This window comes from Notamacropus eugenii, chromosome 3 (genome assembly GCF_028372415.1).
Source record: "Notamacropus eugenii isolate mMacEug1 chromosome 3, mMacEug1.pri_v2, whole genome shotgun sequence".
Taxonomy (NCBI): domain Eukaryota; kingdom Metazoa; phylum Chordata; class Mammalia; order Diprotodontia; family Macropodidae; genus Notamacropus; species Notamacropus eugenii.
The window spans coordinates 319,899,793-319,918,767 of NC_092874.1; the positions used below are offsets into that span (position 1 = coordinate 319,899,793).

The following is an 18,975-nucleotide window of genomic DNA, read 5'->3' on the forward strand; positions in this document are numbered from 1 at the left end:
AAATTCACCAGGATCTATTCTAGTCAAAGTGGAGGATGGGGGTAGAAGTGGGAACCAAGACTTGAGACCAAGACTCTTCTATTCCTCTCATCCCCTCAAATGATTCCTTCTCAGCATCAGCTCTCTCCTCCCCCCCACCAAACATTTAAATCCCTGGGCTCTGAAAGAATATACTGTTTTATAGATGGCATAGGACATGACCACGTTTCCTGAATACTTCCTACACAATATCACTCTAGTTAATTCAGTAGTTTTCAAGGAGGACATCTAAATTAATCAAGATCATTTTCATACTTAATCTAAAGCCAATGTCTGATTGATTCAAAGAGATCTGTTTCCCTCAGACAAATGCATCACAACGTGCATCGCAACATAACATCTTGTCAGTTACTTTAAGTAGGGTATGGTGATTTGATTGATTTACTCAATAACTCCCCACTCTTACATTAATGACACAGAGACAGCTGGAAGGGAAGATGTCTTGGGGGCTCTTGGAGCTAGAGTATACACGCTACACTAAAATTTAGGATGAATTGAAGAGTTAATGGGGGAGTCATACCTAAGTCATGATGTCTGGGGGAAATGTAGTATAGTTTAGGTAGTGAGTGCTGGCCGCCTTCTCTCCTGGGGTTATTGCTTTGCACAAGATTGCTGGCTCTTCCAGGGCAGTCAAGTCATCAAGCATTTATCAAAGGCTTATTATGTTCCAGGCATTGTGCTAAGGGCTAGATAGATAGGGATAAGTGCAGGAATGGAGTCTCCATTACAACCTTGTTCCCTTACTCTTACTCATTGTTCTAGGCCCTTCCCTGAAGTTTTAATTAGGTAGCTACATATAAGCCTTCTTGTAGGGGTTGAGAAACTTAAGGAAATATCAAAGTAACATTAATTGAAATCAATTAGTTACTAATTATTAGTACCTTGTTTTCACTTTATAGCCCAAACTAACAGACAGCACAGGAGTTGAGTCAGGATACCTGGATTCTAGTTCTATCTGCCAGTCACTTGCTGTGTGACCTGGGGAAAGTAACTTCATTTTTATAGGCCTCAATTTCCTTGTCTTTAAATGAGAGGGTTAAACCAGACATAATACTTCACAGTCTGTTTTGGTAGGCAATCTGGTAGTTAGTCCCTAGGGATTGAATTACATACTTAGACTACCCTCTCCTGCCCAGAATTGGTACTGCAATATTTTTGTGTATTTCTTATCTTCCTCCCCCATCATCATCTTGCTTTCTCCTCTCTCCCACCCCCTATCACCATCCATGGAGAGACTGATCCACCAGACTTATTATATACAACTTATTGTCAATGTAGACAAATCTAATCTAACAACTACTTGAGTACTTACTATGTGGAAGGCATTATGCTAGGTTGTAGGGCTATAAAGACAAAAATCAAACCCTACCTTCAAGTGGCTTATGTTCTAAGTGGATGGGATACATTGTGCACATGTTAAATAAATACCAGGCAATTGCAAGAGAGAGCGAGGGCTAACATTTGGAGGAGTCAAGAAAATCTTTGTATAGGAAGTGGCCACTCAGATTGAACCTTGAAGGAAGAGTTTTTAAGAGACAGAGGGAAAGAGGGAGTTCATTCCAGATATGGGGACTAGCCAGTACAAAGACAGTAATGTTCAGGCAAAAGTTAACAAGGTAGTTCAGAGGGAGTAAAGAATGTGAGATAAGTCTGGAAAGGGGGGTAGGAGTCACATTGTGGAAGGCCTGAAATTCATACACATTTACAAACTTTGGACACCCCCTATGCTCAACTCCTAATCATTCATTGCCCCAGCCAAAAATACCTCACACCACATGATGTTTTACGATCTGCTGCCTGAATAGTCAAGAGAGAAGTTCTGGACACCATAGAAACTGCCTGCTTTGAAAGTTAACCAGGAAAACATTGTACACCGTATCCGCAACATGACCAAAAATGAGTAACTCAGCTCTTCTCAGCAACACAGTGATCTGAGACAAGTACAAAGGACTCACAAAGGAAAATGCTGTCCACATCCAGATAGAACTGATGGACTCTGGATACAGATCAAAGCATATTTTTTCACTTACTTTATTCTTTTTCATGTTTTTTTTTTCCTTTGGATCTTTCTTCTTTCACAACTGTGACTAATATAGAAATATGTTTTACATGATAGCACATATACAACCTATATCAAATTGCTGACCATTTTCAGAAGAGGGGAAGGGGAAAGAAAAATTTGGACTCAAAATCTTGTAAAAGTGAATGCTAAAATTTGTCTTTATGTGTCATTGGGGAAAAAATGAAGTACTATTTTTAAAAAAATTCATTGTTTGCTATTTAGTTTCAAGATGACAAATCAGTCTATATAGCATAGTGTAACAATGTTATATAAAATGTAACCAATATGTGGTAACAAAATGTAACAAAAAGAGAATCAAGGAGTTTGAAGTCAGGTTAATTGGATATGGATTTAGAAAATTCTGTTGATACAATATAACATCCATTATGTTAAAAACACTAAAAAAAATAAAGGAACTAATAGGTTTTTTTAAAAATGTGGTAAACTATCTAAAATTGGGAGCTAGCATTATCTATAATGGGGAAAAGGCAAAGGCTTCCTAATGAGATCAAAGATAAAGTGAGGATGTCTTTTGTCACTAGTATTAGTTCTAGAAATGCTAACTATTGCAATAAGATAAGATAATTAAATAGAAGGAATAAACATAAGCAAAAAAGGGAGAAAATTATTTTTTCCAAATAATGTGATAATTTACTTAGTTCAAAAGATTCAAATAAAATTTATTTCAACCCATAACTTCAATAAAGTAGCAGGCCATAAAACAAACCCACCAAAAAAAAAAATCAGCCTTTCTGGAGATTATCAACAAAACCCAGCAAGAAGAGATAGTAAAAGAAATTCCATTCAAAATACAAAATATATAAAATATCTATGAGTCCAACTACCATGATTTGTAAAGTGTTTTTTTAACATAATAGATGTTATATTTTATCAACAGTATTTTTCACATTTATTGATTTGCTGTTGACTTTAATTATTTTTGGTTAATTATATTTATACTTTTTAAAAAATACTAAACCACCATACTGAGGGAAGGGGTAATCAGAATGCAAGGTGTTATGGGATGGGGGGAGGGAAGAGATGGGGAGAAAATTTGGAACTCAAAATTCTGTGAAAATGAATGTTGAAAACTAAAAATAAATAAATAAACATTAAAACATTGTTAAACCAACCTTAGAGTAAGAAATCTTATTACTAAAGCTTTTTACAGCCCCCTTTATAGTAACCCTTGCCTGCAATTTGAAATCCTTGCTTAAGACTCAGAATGCCTTCCTTTTGGATTAAAGCTGTCCATAGAGGAGTGGGGGCAGAGGTAGGGGTGGAAAGAAATTGAGGTCTAATCCAGTTATCAGAGATCCATATCCAGAGATATGCTACTAGTTTTCCAATTAAAACTAAATGTATTGACCCACAGAAACACTGATATTCATTGTCTGGTGACTTGTTTCCAGGTATTAGGGCCACCTCCAAGATGAATGGCTAGCTAGGATTCAGGAAGATGGATTCTTATTGAAGGAGAAACTGTCTTCTCCATGGTCTATAAATATGGGCTAAGAGGCTAACTTTCTATCTCTTTTGGACTTCCTTTGCACCTTCCTCTGTTCAGAAGGCAGACCATTACATAGCAAAGCAGACCTGATTCTCAGGCAGGGCAAAACTATGTTCTTTTTAAATCTCCTCCATCTAAGAACTGGTAATGACTAACCTGTGGCATGAGAAGGTTGGAATTGCACTTGTTGTAGCTGGCCCAAGGGGAGAAACCCAGAGAGCAGAATTTTACAGTTTAAATGGTAGCTCACAGAAGCTCTCTGAAGTATTTAGAGGACTGAGAAACTTCCTTACCAGAATCAAATATGTATGTGCCCACTCAGCCTGAGAGGGGAGTTGCTTTGTGTGAACTCACATTGAGAGCACTGATCCTTCAAAAACAAGGGTTCCAAACCTGGGATCAGTTAAACCTCTAAGGGGTCTATGAATTTAGAAAAACATTACACTTCTATTTTCACTTACCTTGGGCTTGCTTTATATTTTATGCTTATAAAAACTGTTATTCTGAGAAAAGATCCAAAGGCTTTATCAAACTGTTAAAGGGGTTCATGACAGAAGAAAGGTTAAGAACTTGTAGAGGTAGAAGATTGCTTCAAAGAATGCTTAATGAAGGAAGCTTCTACAGATGAAGGAGTAAAACCATATCATTGAGTAAAGCTACATCTAAACTAGGCCCCTAAGGAAGGGATATTTCTAGTTTCTCTCTCTTCTTTCAGTTTCTGAGGCATCACAACAGCCTGTGTAGAAAAGAGAGATCTGGATCTCTGCCATCCCTTGATATTACCATGAATTACTCAAGACAGTGTAGTTCTGATGAGAAGATTATTGGTTTTTTTAATAGCTCAAAAATATGTAACCTAAACTATAGTCTAAACCAAGTTTTTTTTACAAAGGTTTGCCCCAATAGTGGGCACAAGTTCAGTCTCCTTTTGTAGGAAACGGTGGGATATTTAAGCACTTTATATGCATTTTTAATACCAATTCATTGGCTCTTGTGAGTCTTCTGTGTCATTTTCATTATCGGTTGAAATAAAGGTATCATGCCATATGCAGTTAGGTGGCATGGTGAATCGAACCCTAAACCTGGAGTCAGGAAGACTTAAGACACCTACTAGCTCTGTGACGCTGGGCAAGTCACCGAACCCTGTTTGCTTCAGTTTCCTCATCTGTAAAATGAGCTGGAGAAGGAAATGGCAAACATCTCTAGTATCTTTGCCAAGAGAACCTCAAATGGGTTCAAGAAGAGTTGGATATGACGGAGCAACAGTAACAATCTGTTATGGTATCTATATCATTGCCTTTACTGCTTGCACAGGAGCTAGGTCCCCTGATACCTACCTTTGGAGAAATCGAGAGCTACCATGAACACATTTGGGGATTTTTCTGGAGTAATTCCACACAGGGGCAATGAAGAGAGATATTGAACTTTAAAATTCAGCCTCCAAGGGCAAAACCAGTTCATGAAAACCCAGAGCGTGGGACCTGTGGAGACCCTAGGATCAAAGAACTTAGAATTGGAAGGGACCTCATAGACTCTCTAGTTTTTCCAGATGGGGGTACTGAGGCCCACAGAGTCCCATCACCAATATAACACAATTGTAATTGACAGAGATGGAATTCAAACCCAGACCCTTTGAATCTAAATCTAGTGCTCTTTCCACTTCCCCTGTAGGGGGAGACAAAGGTGTATACAAATGTAACTAGGGGTTGCACAATGATCATAAGAGATTTATTTATAGTTCTGAGAAAAAAAAAACAGACTACCAGAGTCTTGGATATTTTATAAGATAGAGTTAAAAGGACTAAACTTTCAGTTCTGGGGGAGGGAAGTTTGGGCTGGAGGAAGCAGCCATAGTGAGGTTTCCAGGGGCTTAACATTTTAGCTTTCTACCACTAATATGATCTGTACCAGTTCTGGAGCAAAATAAAAAGAAGGGCCAAGGTTTCAAGAGACTGAAACACAAAGTTGTTCTGGATGATCTCTAAAATTCTTTTCTGCTCTGTTATTCTACAATCCTATCACTTTGTATCAAGACAGAGAATAGATCTTATTCATTTTTGCACCTTCCACATGACTTGTGTGCAGTAGATGCTCAAAAATGACATTGAATCTTTCCACACATTTCCATGGCGACTTTGCCGAATCCTTTGTTCCCCTGCCTGCCTAGGTTAGGGACTCTTACAAGCAAGAAGATTAGAGAGAGGTCCTGTGACTCTCTGGATGATCCATCAAAATGCGGTTATTAAGTGCCTACTAGATGCCAGGGACTGTGTTAGGTATTGAGAATACAGCTACAAAGAATAAAATAATCTCTACTCTAAAGGAATCTGTACTGTAACCAAGAGAATATTGCGTGCAGTAACAGCAATATTGTTTTAAGAATGACTTTGAGTGAATATGTTATTTTGACTATTAGAGATACCCAAATTAAGTATAAAGGTAATATGAAGAAAGACACTATCTGTATACAGAGAAAGAACTGATAAATAAATGTAGGTATAGAATGTACACATATGTATATATGTATGTGTATGTATGTATATGTATGTATGTGTGTGTATATATATACATATATGTCCAATGGTAGCCTTCTCTGGGGGGATAAGAAAAAAAGAAATTTACATGATCATTTTGTTGCATATTTGAAAGGAATAGCAAGTTGTACATAATATATTCACAGTTTCATATACAATCATCTTTTTATTATATAATGTTATAGAAATGCTTGCTTTATTCAATAAATTAAAAATAAAATTAAAAAATATAATTTTATTCAACAAACAATTGTATCAAGATTGATAAAGAATAGGAAAGAGAACTGTACAAGGAACTGTAAATTTTCATGTACAATTAAAAATATATCTGTAGTGATGGAGATATCTGTAAGCTTAACCAGATAGTAAGAAATCATCCTCTTATTTTACTCCCTTTGCACCTCCCTTGTTTATACCTTTTAAAGAATTTTATTGATTATCTTTTTAAAATATCTGAAACTGTTCATCAACTCCTTCCTCACCAGTAGAAATATGTGTAGTTCATCCAAACAAATCAAAGTATTGTCCATGTCTCAGAATTCATGTGTAGTTCTATGCCTCTATCCATCACTTCTCTATTAAGAGACAGAAGATATGTTTTATCATCATGCTTTAGAAATCATGTTTAGCGACTGCTTTAGTTAGAGTTCTGGGGATTTTCAAATAGGTTTTACCTTACATTATTTAGTCATCATAAAACTTGTTCTCTTGCTTACTTCACTGATTATCAGTTCATTCAAGACTTTTCATGTTTCTGTGACTATCAGCTTCCTAATTTTTCTTTCATCTTTTCACTTTTCTTTTATATTTCCTCATTTTCCTTCATTTTTCTTCCTTATACTTCCAAGTTCTTTGCTACAATCAAAGGTATTGTTACATTCTTGTACATATAGGCTTTTCCCACTACCTTTATACTCCTTTTAGTACTTTTACTATCACTGGGTCAAAGTGTATATACACTTTAGCAATTTTTAAAAATATAGTATCAGATAGTTTTTCAGAATGGTTAAAAAAAATCCACAGCTTTACCAACAGCGTAATAGTATACAACACCTCCAAAAATTACTGTTTTCCTCTTTTTTTGCCTCTTTGACAACTCTAAGTGCTCCGTATCAATTGCTTCAGCTGCTTTTATGGCCCTTGGAACAAATTGTTATTGTCCTACCATCCCACTGGAAAAAGTCTTCACATATTTGAGTAGGTATCCCCCTAACTCACTGACAGGTTTAAGGCCTGTTAGTTCCCCTCAATTTGATTTAGCTGGTTTACCATAATATTAATGGAATGGGAAGATCTTTTCCACCCATTAATCGGCCTGTGTGACCTGCTTTGAGTTCAGGCCCAGCTGACTGCTGTGATGGAGCCTGAGTCACATGGCATGGTAGGAAGAGCTTGGTAAACAGGTGGAGCAGGAAGTGAGAGTGAGTCAGAGCTGAGGCACAGCAGCTAGCCTGAGTGAGAAGGGAGGAATTTTGCCTAGGGGAGCTCGCTTGTTGGAAAGCCTTGGGGATATCGGATATCGGTGATCCCTGGATTGGTGATATGTAAAAACTTCTTTGTTACCATGGTGGAATTGACTTTCTAGTATCTTAATAAATATTTTGGTTTTTTCTTTGAGGAAGAGAGTTATTTATATTTTGCGAATTTACCTAGGAAATAGGCATGCATATTCTTAACAGCTGCTATGGGTTTGCATCTGTGTTACATATGCATATATAGCTGTATATAACTTACATGTTGTCTTCCCCATTAGATTGTAAACTCCTCTAGGGCAGGGGCTGTTTTTTGCCTCCTTTTGTGTCCCTAGCACTTAGCACAGTGCCTGGCACATAGTAGATGCTAAATAAACATTTCTTGATTAACTAAATTTTTATGCACCTTAGATATACGACCTTTATAAGAGAAATTTTTCATTAAGATTTTTTTCCCCAAATTCTTTCTTTTCTCATTCTAACTGCACTTGTTTTGCCTGTGGAAAAGAAAAAAAAAACATGTGATTTTGTGTAACCAAAACTGTTCTTTTTCTTTTTAATGATCATCTCTATCCCTTATTTGGGTGTGAATTCTCCCCCTTGTTATAGTTGTGAAAAGTATTCTTTTGCCCTCTTATTTTTTTAAATGTCCTTTTATATTCAGATCATGTATCCATTTTGGAATTTATTGTGATAAATAGCATAAAGTATTGACCTAAACCTAAGTTCTTCCAGATTGCTTTCCCATTTTCTTAGCAATTTTTATCAAATAGCAAGGCCTTATACCAGCAAGTAATGTTCCTGGATTTATCAATACTATACTTACTGCTTATTATGCTTGTTTACTTATGGATTTCCCTTACTAATTTCTTCCATTGATCAACTTTTCCATTTTTAAACTAAATCATCTTGATGATTTTTGCTGTGGAGTAGGGTTTAAAATCTGGTACTGTTACATCTCCTTCATTCCAACTTTTCCCATCATTTCCCTTGAGGTTCTTAACCTTTCATTTCTCCAGATTAATTTTGTGATATTGCACATCAACAATATGACTACATTCTATCGCTATATCAACTGAGCTTGGGGGTGAAAATCAATCCCCTCTCCCCTACATAAATACATATAGAATAAATATAAAGAGAATAAATACAAATCAGCAGCAGTCGGGGAGATCAGAAAAGTCATGAAGAAGGTGGTGCTTGAGCTGCATCTTGAAGGAAGAGAGAGATTCCCAAGATGGCTGCCACCATGAAGAAGGCAGCTGCAGAAGATGTCAATGTTACTTTTGAATACAAACAAAAGATTAACACATTTGCACTGAATACTAGTAGAATCACAGAACTGAAGGAAGAGCCAAAAGTTAGAGAGAAGTTGCTTCAAAATTTAGAAGATGCTTGTGATAATATAATGATGGTGCTTGAAGATTCCCTATGAAACTGGTGATATTTTCTTTAGGAGTTTTTAAGATGAAACCCAAGAAATGTTGGAAGAAGCTAAGAAAGGACAAAACCAAACCTTAGAATCCAGAGTCGAATTAACCTAATTTAGGTGATTTGTTAGCCAATTTGAAATTTCAGTTATGTGTAAAATTTTCCGAGCAACATAAACCTTGAAGCAGATGATGGTTAAATATTTTCTAAATATAATTTTAATTTGTTTAATAAACATGAATATTGGGAACGATCATTTTCCTTCTTCATATAATGCTGAAATTAACATTTTTCCTTTAAAAATTTTGGTCCTTTGTTTAAAGAAAACTTGCCTATTTTCACATTCTGCTTGTTTTGTATACTTTTAAAAGGAAAAGTCATATAGATATGCATATTTTCCAGAATAGTTATATCAATATTATGGTCTTTGTGTCCTGTTTGTTAAGAAAAAAAAAAAGAAGAGAAGATTCCAAGAGGTGGAGGCATGGAAGGAGACAATACTGTAGTTATCTTCCAGACATGGGGGGCAACCAGTGCAAAAGTATAGGGATGAGTGATGGAGTGCTATGTATGAGGAACAGATAAAAGGCCAATTTAGCTGGACAAAGGAATTTGAGAGGGGAAGATAATGTATAACAAAGTTGGAAAGATAAGTTGGCTCTGGATCATGAAGAGTTAAAAAATTAAGCAGTAGAGCAGCCGTGTCTCCTAGGGGCAATGGAGAACCACTGGAGTTTATTGAACAAGGCAGTGACATGGTCTGATCTGTTCAGGCATAGCCTCACTTGGTTTCTGGACCTTGGCGGAGCCACTAGGTTTAGGTTTATTCTCAGCTTTGCAGAACCCGAAGTTCAACTTTAACAGTTTTATCAGGGTTATGTTCTAGGGGACACTAAGCAGACTTATGAGAATATGACTGATAAACCAAGATGCTAATGAATCTCAGTTAGTAATTGGTAAAACAGAAATATAACTTTCTAGTGGCAAGAATAGTCATGTCAATTAGTTAATGCATTCGCTTCCCAGTAGAAAAATCAACTTGGGAATTACAGATCAGAAAGGGGAGAGTGATACTGTGGAAAGAGCACCAACTCTGTAGTCTGAAGACTTTATTTCAAATATCACCTCTGAAACTATCTGCATGAGTTTTGGTAGTCACTTAACCTCCTTTGACTTCCACATCCGTAGAACAACTGGGTCGAACTAAACATCTCCCAGCTCTAGATATATGATTCCATAATGGGCACAGAGTCACAGTAAAGGTAGCTGGATGTTCTTAAGAGATAGTGTCAGGAGACCATGATGATCTGAGGCACCTTTCAAATTCCAGCTAAAATCCCACCTTCTATATTCCTATTCCTGATCCCTCATAATTTTAATGCTTACCCTTGGTTGATGATTTCCTATTTATCCTGTGTATAGCCTGTTCATACATGGTTGTTTGCATGTTGGATCATTAAATTGTGACCTCCTTGGGGGCAAGGATGGTCTTTTGCCTTTTTTTGTATCCCCAGCACTTAGCACAGTACCTGGCACATACTAGGTGCTGAAGAAGTTGTTGTTTGTTACTTATCGTTCATTTTCAAAATGGAGCAAGACATGTTTATTTACTTATTGACCCTTCATTACAGATATGGATGTCCCTGTCCAGGGTACTGTCAGATCATTTTTTTTGCCTGCCTGTACTAATAGAAATAGTACTGAAAGACCCATTCTTTTTTAAAAAAATTTTATTTACTTCATTCTGAACTTAAAAACTAAAACAAGCGTTTCCATAACATAGTAGAATAGAAAAAAGATGATTGTCCATGAAACTGCAAATCTATTATGTACAACTTGCTGGTCCTCTGAAATATATAATAAAGTTATATAATTTTCTTTTTTTCCTCTCCCCTCCCAGAGATGGCTACCATTAGACACAAATATGTATGTGTGTCTATTCATACATGCACACACACATGTAAAATCATTCTATACATACTTCTATTTATCAATTCTTTCTGTGGATGCAGATAGTGTCTTCCTTTATTGGTCTTTTGTTATTTTGGGTATTTGTAATAATCAAAATGACTTATTTGCTCTAAGTTGCTCTTAAAACAATATTTGTGTATGATGAGGTGATTCTAAGAAACAAAATTGGGCAGGAAGGTCAAAAGGAGAACTATCTCATAAAAATGGGGTGTGAAAGGAAGAACTAATACAGAGGAAGCAGGTGGGGGTGGAGGTAATATTGGAACCTTACTTTCATCTGGGTTGAAGAGGAAATAACAAATATATCTTAAGAGATTGAGAAGTCTTCCAAACTTCTAGAGAGATGAGAAAACTGGGGGTAAACTGGGGGAGGGACTTTTAGAAGGGTGTATTGAGTAAGATTAGGAGAGTGAAATAAATAGATAAGTGAAAGACATTTTTAGAAGGGAGGGTAAAATAAGGAATAAGAGGGTAAGGGGAAAAGATAAGGTAATAGGGATAGGGTAAAAAGAGAGGCTGAGAAGGAAAATAGTGAGCAAAGATAAGATGGAGGGAAATGCACAAATAGCAATAATAACTTTGAATGTTATAGTAATAATGTTGTTAATAATGTTATAACTTATATGTTCTAGAATATTTATAGCAGCTCTTTTTGTGGTGGCAAAGAACTGGAAATTGAGGGGATGCCCATCAGTCGGGGAATGGCTGATCTATATTGTGATCTATATTATGATGGAATACTACTGTGGTATAAAACATGATGAGCTCAATGATTTTAGAAAAACATGAAAAGGCATGAAATAATGAAGAGCAAAATGAACAGAATCAAGAGAACAGCATATAGTAATAGCAATATTATTTTTAAAATGACTGAACAAATAAATTATTTTGTCTATTACAAAGACCCAAATTAACTATAAAGGATATATGAAGAAAGATATGATCTGCATCCAAAGAAAGAACTGATAAATAGAAACATGTATAGAATAATTTTACATATATGTACCTATTTGTGTATAATGATAGCTGTCTCTAGAAGGGGGAGGGAAAGGGGAGGAAGAGAAGGAAAAAAAAGAAATTTATTTGAAAGGAATAGAAAGTTGTGCGGAGTAGAATTTCATTTTCATGTGCAATCATCTTTTTGTTGTGCTATGTTATGGAAATGCTTGTTTTATTCTATAAATTAAGAAGAAAAATGTTACTGTCACTGTATACAACCTTCTCTTGGTTCTGCTTATTTCACTCTTCTTTATTTCATGCAGGTCTATCCTTATTTTTCTAAGATCAATGAGTTCATCATCTCCATCACAATCTGTTCAGTCATTTCCCAATTGATGAGCATCCCCACAATTTCCAGTTCTTTGCCATCACAGAGAACTGCTTTCAATATTTTAGATATAGAGCTTGAAAGACCTATTCATTAGTCTTTGTTCCTCCTTATAGATTATGGAAGTGTTACAATTGATAATGACAATAATCTCCTATGTTTGTATCAGACATTATGGTTTACAAAGTGTGTTCCTATCTTTTAAACTTTGTTGTACGTTATTCAACCTTTGAAATTCTTCAGTTGAGCTCAGCTGTCCTCTCTCTTCCTAATACCCAGTACCTCAGCACCCATCTCTATATCTTTGCACTGGCTGCCCTGCAGGAATGTCCTTCCACACTTCTAACTCTTGGAATCTCTCTCATCCTGCAAGATGCAGCTCAAGACAGGGGAGAGCTGAATTTATGAGAAGAAAAGACAGTACCATGGCTAATAATTCCAAGTAACTCTATAAGTTGGAAGAGTATTATAATACAGGTTAAAGTTTACAGTGTCAAAGAAAAAAGTCTTTGATGAATATGCAAGAATTATAAGTTTTGATTATTTGGGTTTATTTGTTCCACCCATATTTATTCAATTTTTGTAAAATATTCTGAAAACAAGAAGTATCATTTAAGATCATGTATATGACATGACTAATATGGAAATGCTTGGCATGATTTCATATAGTTGCATTTGTCCTTTGTTCTCCAAGAGAACTATGACATCAAGATGTTGACATGACTTGCAGTTGACTTTGATTTGAGTGAAGGAAGGCTGTGCAAGGTCACCAACCTCACTTTCTTCTCCTGAGCCATCTGGGTCCAGGGGCATGATATTCATCAGAATGATTGGATGGCCCAGGATGCAGTGTGAGACCCTGGCTCTGTCAGGCTAACACCAGCCTTTATCTTATTTTATGATAGTAATAATAGCACATATTTGTACAGTATTTGGGAATTTAGAAAATACTTCTGGTAATCCTTTTGTACAGGGTTACAAGTAATCTCACTTAACCCTTACAGTCTGGGGCTTACTGTCCAGTGGGGGGGGGGGGGGGGGGAGGTGGAATCCAGCAAGAAAGGAGGCTAGACTTCATGTCATCCTTGTCTGGGTCTCTTTTTTAATGGCCATGTTGCTTTTCTTTCAGGAGAAGCTCTCTCCTGATATTAAGTACTTGGTCACATTTTAGGTACCTTTCCCTTCTCTGGCTTATTGTGCGGACCCAGGGGAAACCTGAGAATGTCACCATCTGGCATGGTCTTTAAGGGTAGTTATCAGCTCCTTTCACAAGCATTGAGGCTCACAAACCTCAAAACACACAACACAATTTCTACTTACAAGTTTGTGGACACAGACAGGACTCATCCAAGTCCATTATAAGAGTTCCAGATATATATATCTCCTTCTCAGTGAGTGATCCTCCCCCAGATGCCAGTACAATCTTTGTAATTAACTGCCTTGGATATGACTTACACAAAGTGGGAGGCCAAGGTTTGTATCTCCAAGAGGTTGTTCCTCTCTGGGACCCCCTTTTCAGCATTTTATGATTTTTTTCCCAAGGAGCTCTCAGTAGGTACTGGACACTGTTCCACATCATTCTCTGTAGTTCATTGCCTGTAATTTAGCTATAGAAGCACCGTGTCTCTGTATCTTGAAGTTTACTTCTCCAGTTTTTTGCTGACTTCTGCAGTTCTCTTACCTTCCACATTACTCAACAATTTCCTTAGAGGATGGGCTTGCTAGCTGCTGGTCCATGTAGAATGTCTCTGTTTTGCTCAACTGTGTTTTTAGTGTGAAACATTTTGGGGTCAGAGTGCTTCTGTTCCTTTGAATTTCTTCTTTCACATACCTTGGAACCACATTTCCTGCCTTTTCATAATCAAATGTCACTCAGGGTACTGAGAAAGACTTGCTTTCTCCCTCCACTGTTCAAACAAGTCTCCCATTCAACTCCCTTCGGTATTATCATGAATTAGCCCCATTTCCTGCTCTTTCCCTGAGTTCCCCACCCCAAACAAAAAACATAACTCAATATCTTTCCTCCAAACCCTCCTCTTTTTCCCTATTATTATTATTTTTCTTTTAAATAGTATTTTTTTTGATTACTTGTAAAGACAATTTTTAACATTCATTTTTAAATAATATTTTGAGTTCCCAATTTTTTCCCTTCCCTTCCTCCTCCCTAAGATAGTAATTTGACATAGGTTATATATGTGCAATCATGTAAAACATTTTTCCATATTAGTCCTGTTATGAAAGAAGAAACAGAACAAATGGAAAAATAAATTAAAAAGTAAAGTGAAAATAGTATGCTTTGATCTCCATTCAGATACCATTAGTTTTTGGGTTTTTTTCTGGATGTGGATAGCATTTTCCACTATGAGTCCTTTGGAATTGTCTTGGATCATTGTACTGTGAGCAGAGTTAAGTCATTCATCGTTGATTATCACACAATGTTGCTGTTACTGAGTACAATGTTCTCCTGGTTCTGGTCACTTCGCTTTCATTAATTTGTGTGGGTCTTCCCAGGTTTTTCTGAAATCTGCCTGCTTGTCATTTCTTATAGCACAATAGTATTCCATACATTTATATACCACAACTTGTTCAGCCATTCTCCAGCTGATGGGCATACCCTCAGTTTCCAATTCTTTATTACCACAAAAAGAGCTGCTATAAATATTTTTGTACATGTAGGTCCTTTTCCCTTTTTGAATGATCTCTTTGGGATACAAGTCTAGTAGGGATGTTGCTGGCTCAAAGGATATGTATTGCTCGGTTGCCCTTTGGGAATAGGTCCAAATTGTTTTTCAGATTGGCTGCATCAGTTTACAACTCCATGAACAGTGTATTAGTGTCCCAATTTTCCCATATCTTCTCCAATACTCATCATTTTCCTTTTCTGTCACATTAGCCAATCTGATAGGTGTGAAGTAGTACCTCAGAGTTGTTTTAATTCGCATTTCTCTATTCAATAGTGATTTAGAGCATTTTTTTCATATGAGTATAGATAACTGATTTTTTCATCTGAAAACTGCTTGTTCATGTCCTTTGAGCATTTATCAATTGGGAAATGACTTGCTTTCTTATAAATTTGACTCAGTTTTCTATATATTTGAGAAATGAGTACTTTATCAGAGACCCTTGCTGTAAAAATTGTTTCCCATTTTTCTGCTTTCCTTCTAATCTTGGTTACATTGATTTTGTTTGTGCAAACCTTTTAAAATTTAATATAATCAAAACTGTCCATTTATATCTCATAATGCTCTCTATCTCTTGTCTGGTTATAAATTCTTCCCTTCTCCATATATCTGAAACATAAAAAACCTAATTAATAATCTTAAAAAACTGTTTTATATTCTTATGAGGTTTAAATATTAGCCAACCAACTGAATGTAACCAGAAGTTATAAACTGTCACAAAATTTTGTCCTAATAATTCTGTTAATGTGCTGTTTTTTAATTTTTATCATTCTTTTTTTGTGAGTAGGAATAAATTACATGTAAATTGCCATGCAAACCTTTAAGTGTTACATGGAATCTAGCTATTATTATCTGTCCTATATCCAGTTGATATTATACATTGAAGGTCTTTGTTATTTCCCTCCCTTTTGGGGAGCCTTAAATTTGAGACAGAGGTTTTAGAATAATTAGCATCATTTCTGGAAGGCAGTAGAGGCATGTTGATGAGCCAACAACTTTTATAATGGGGAGCCTAATCTCCCTAATTATAGGTCAGGTTTCTCAAGCACTGAACTCAGTCTACAAACCCCAATGGCTAGATAGAGGACTGAGAGATAAGTGAGAGTGGCCCACCTAAGCAGTGTCTCAAGGCTAGAATGGTATAACTAGGAACCCCAAAAATACTACTTTAAAATGACCTTTCTAAATGCTGGCTGTCAAGTTTGTAACTTTCTCCTCTGTGCATCCTCTCCAGACCCCCAAACTTTCCCACTATCTCATGTTTTCTGATGGGACAAGTAAACACATGGAATGGATTGAAGCAAGGAAGGGAGAGTGGGTCTCTACTAACTGGTAATGCCAGGTTAGTCTCACCAGAAAACCCCTGTTATTTCATATCTGATAGACATTGGAAGATTTCCTGCATATCTTTGCCTTCCAGCATTTAGGGTTCCTCTCATTCCACTCAGGGGTGGGCTGCAGTTCTTGGTCAGTGGCTTGACCATAAGTGGAAAAATTCAGCCAATTAAGGTTTTCTCTTGGCTCCTGGGTTTCCTAATCACTACCATTCTCTACTGTCCTCAAAGTCTCAGTTCCTTTTCCTGGGGAACTCCCTTGCTTTCTCCAACCAGAGCAAATTGGAAAATGCTCTCACCCCCACAGTCTGTTTAGCTGTCAGATGCCCTATCCTCATTGGCTACTGGTAAGGTTGGAAGTCCTGTAGGGGTGCTGCATTTTTTTTCTTGGTTGAGTTGTCCTCTGAAGGGTCTCTAAGGCCCTTTGAAGATATTAGTCAAAACAAACAAATTAAACCACTCAAACCAAACCTTTCACCGACTTCAGCAAAGACTGCTGTTTCTTCTCTCTCAGTCACTGGGACCCCTCAAGCCAAGGCCACTGCATGGTAGAGAAGGGGAGGAATAAAATTTTTAAATTGGAATATTCTCAGTAACTGACATAGGCAGATTGGGGTAGGCTGAGCAGCAGAGTTCTCAGGAATGCAGAAAGATCCCAAGGGCCCAGTCAGCTCAGTCATGGGACTGCTTTGTTTGTTTTCACCACAAACAAACATGAGCGCTGCCTTTCTAAGCAGTTCCCTGGGGAAGACACTCAGTCTTTCCAACGTTGTAGTCATTGTTCCCAGAAAGCCCAGAATTCCTTTGGGGATCTGTTCTCAGAGCCAGGTATGAGCCACTCAAGAAAATCAGTTTCATGGCTATGCGACCATTTGTCCTGGATTTTCTGAGAAAATTCTAATTTTAAAGGTGATAATCTGTGATAACATCATGGTCACTGTGAGAAATTCTTCTGGCAAGTCAAATGTTTCAATTTTAGGTTTACAAAATATGGTCACAAAGAATCTTGTTGGTGATTTAGCAGGGATAACTAAATTGGAGTTATGATACTTGATATGTTGATCAATTAATTTAAATGTACATAGTTAACTAAGCAAGTTTAATTGTATTGATGTTCAGTGTTGAGTTTTGAATAAGGCATTTGACAAGAAGGTCAAACAATGTCACCATATTCACAGTCAGTATGGGGTAAATGGAAATAAAGCAGAGTTTGGCATCAGAGGAACTGGGTTTGAACCCAACTTTGGCAGATACTGGCATTTGTGACCTTGAGCAGAGCACTTAGCCTCTGGGCCTTAGTTTCTTTATTTGTAAAGTAAAGGAGTTAGATGTGATGACTGCTGATGAATCTTTCAGCTCTAGTCCAACACATGTGCTATGATTTAACTCCTTCTAATAACAACTAATATTACCAAAATAAACTTCAAGTAGAAGATTTTGATATTTTAAATAGGTTTTTACTGATGTCTATTTTTGTAACACCTTCGTTTCCTCCAGTATTACTCTACTTTCCATAGAGTCCATATATGACAAATATAAAAAGCCACATTAAAAAAAAAGGAAATACTTTCCACAACTATGGCTAGTGGACGAATTCATAACTAATAAAGGCAGGGAGATCATTTTAAAAGAGGAGATGAACAATTTTGATTATATAATATTGAAAAGCTTTTGGTTTTTATTATTTTTTTAGTTAATAAAAATGGATTTTTTTTCTCTCCATTTCCCTATCATTGAAAAAAGAGAAAAAACTCTTATAAAAATATTCATGGTTAAGAAAAACAAATTATCTCATTGGATGTGTCCAAATGTGTGTTTATTAATGTTCTTTTCTTACTTTACATCACTTACTTTCTAATGATTTATTCCACTCCATATATGCAACATACACACATATAAAACATACACATAAATTTAAACAGACATATCTACAGCATGCATGTACATACACGTACATGTGTGTTTATATAGACACATACATACACACATATGCACCCATGCACATGCATACATGTGTGCTTATGTATACACATATATACATGTTTGTGTATATACATCTATTCACATATATATGTGTGCATGCACAGGCAGTCCATTATCTCTCTCTCAAAATTTAGGTAGCATGGTTTAGCATCCAGATCCTCTGGAATCATGGCTAGTCATTACCTTACTCAGGGTTCTTATGACCAAAGCTTTTGCATAAAATTGATGCTCTTAGAGTTAGAAGAAAAAATAGTTAATTGGCAGAAAATCTTTACAGCAAGTATTTAGGATAAGGATCTTATAGACAAGAAACAGCAAACGGACAAACTACATAAGAGCAAGAATCATACTTCATTAGATAGAAGGTTAAAGGAGATGAAGAAGTAATTTTGGAAATGCAAGCTATGGAGAAGCATATGAAGGAATTGTTCCAAATCACACAAATTAAAACAACCCTAAGGTTTTACCTCATGGCCATTGGAATAGCAAAGAGGGCAAAAGACAAAAATAATTAAATTGTGGAGGGTAAATGGGAAGATAGGCAACCTTATGTGCTATTGGTAGAGTTGTGAATTAGTCCAGCCATTCCTTCCAACAACTTGGAATTAGACTAAAAAAAAAATCACACAAC

General features: G+C 36.4%; 1 pseudogene; it reads left to right on the plus strand.

Moving 5' to 3' along the window:
• Positions 1 to 8,854: 8,854 nt before the first annotated feature.
• LOC140532130 (prefoldin subunit 4 pseudogene) lies at positions 8,855 to 9,247 on the plus strand (annotated as a pseudogene).
• Positions 9,248 to 18,975: the final 9,728 nt, after the last annotated feature.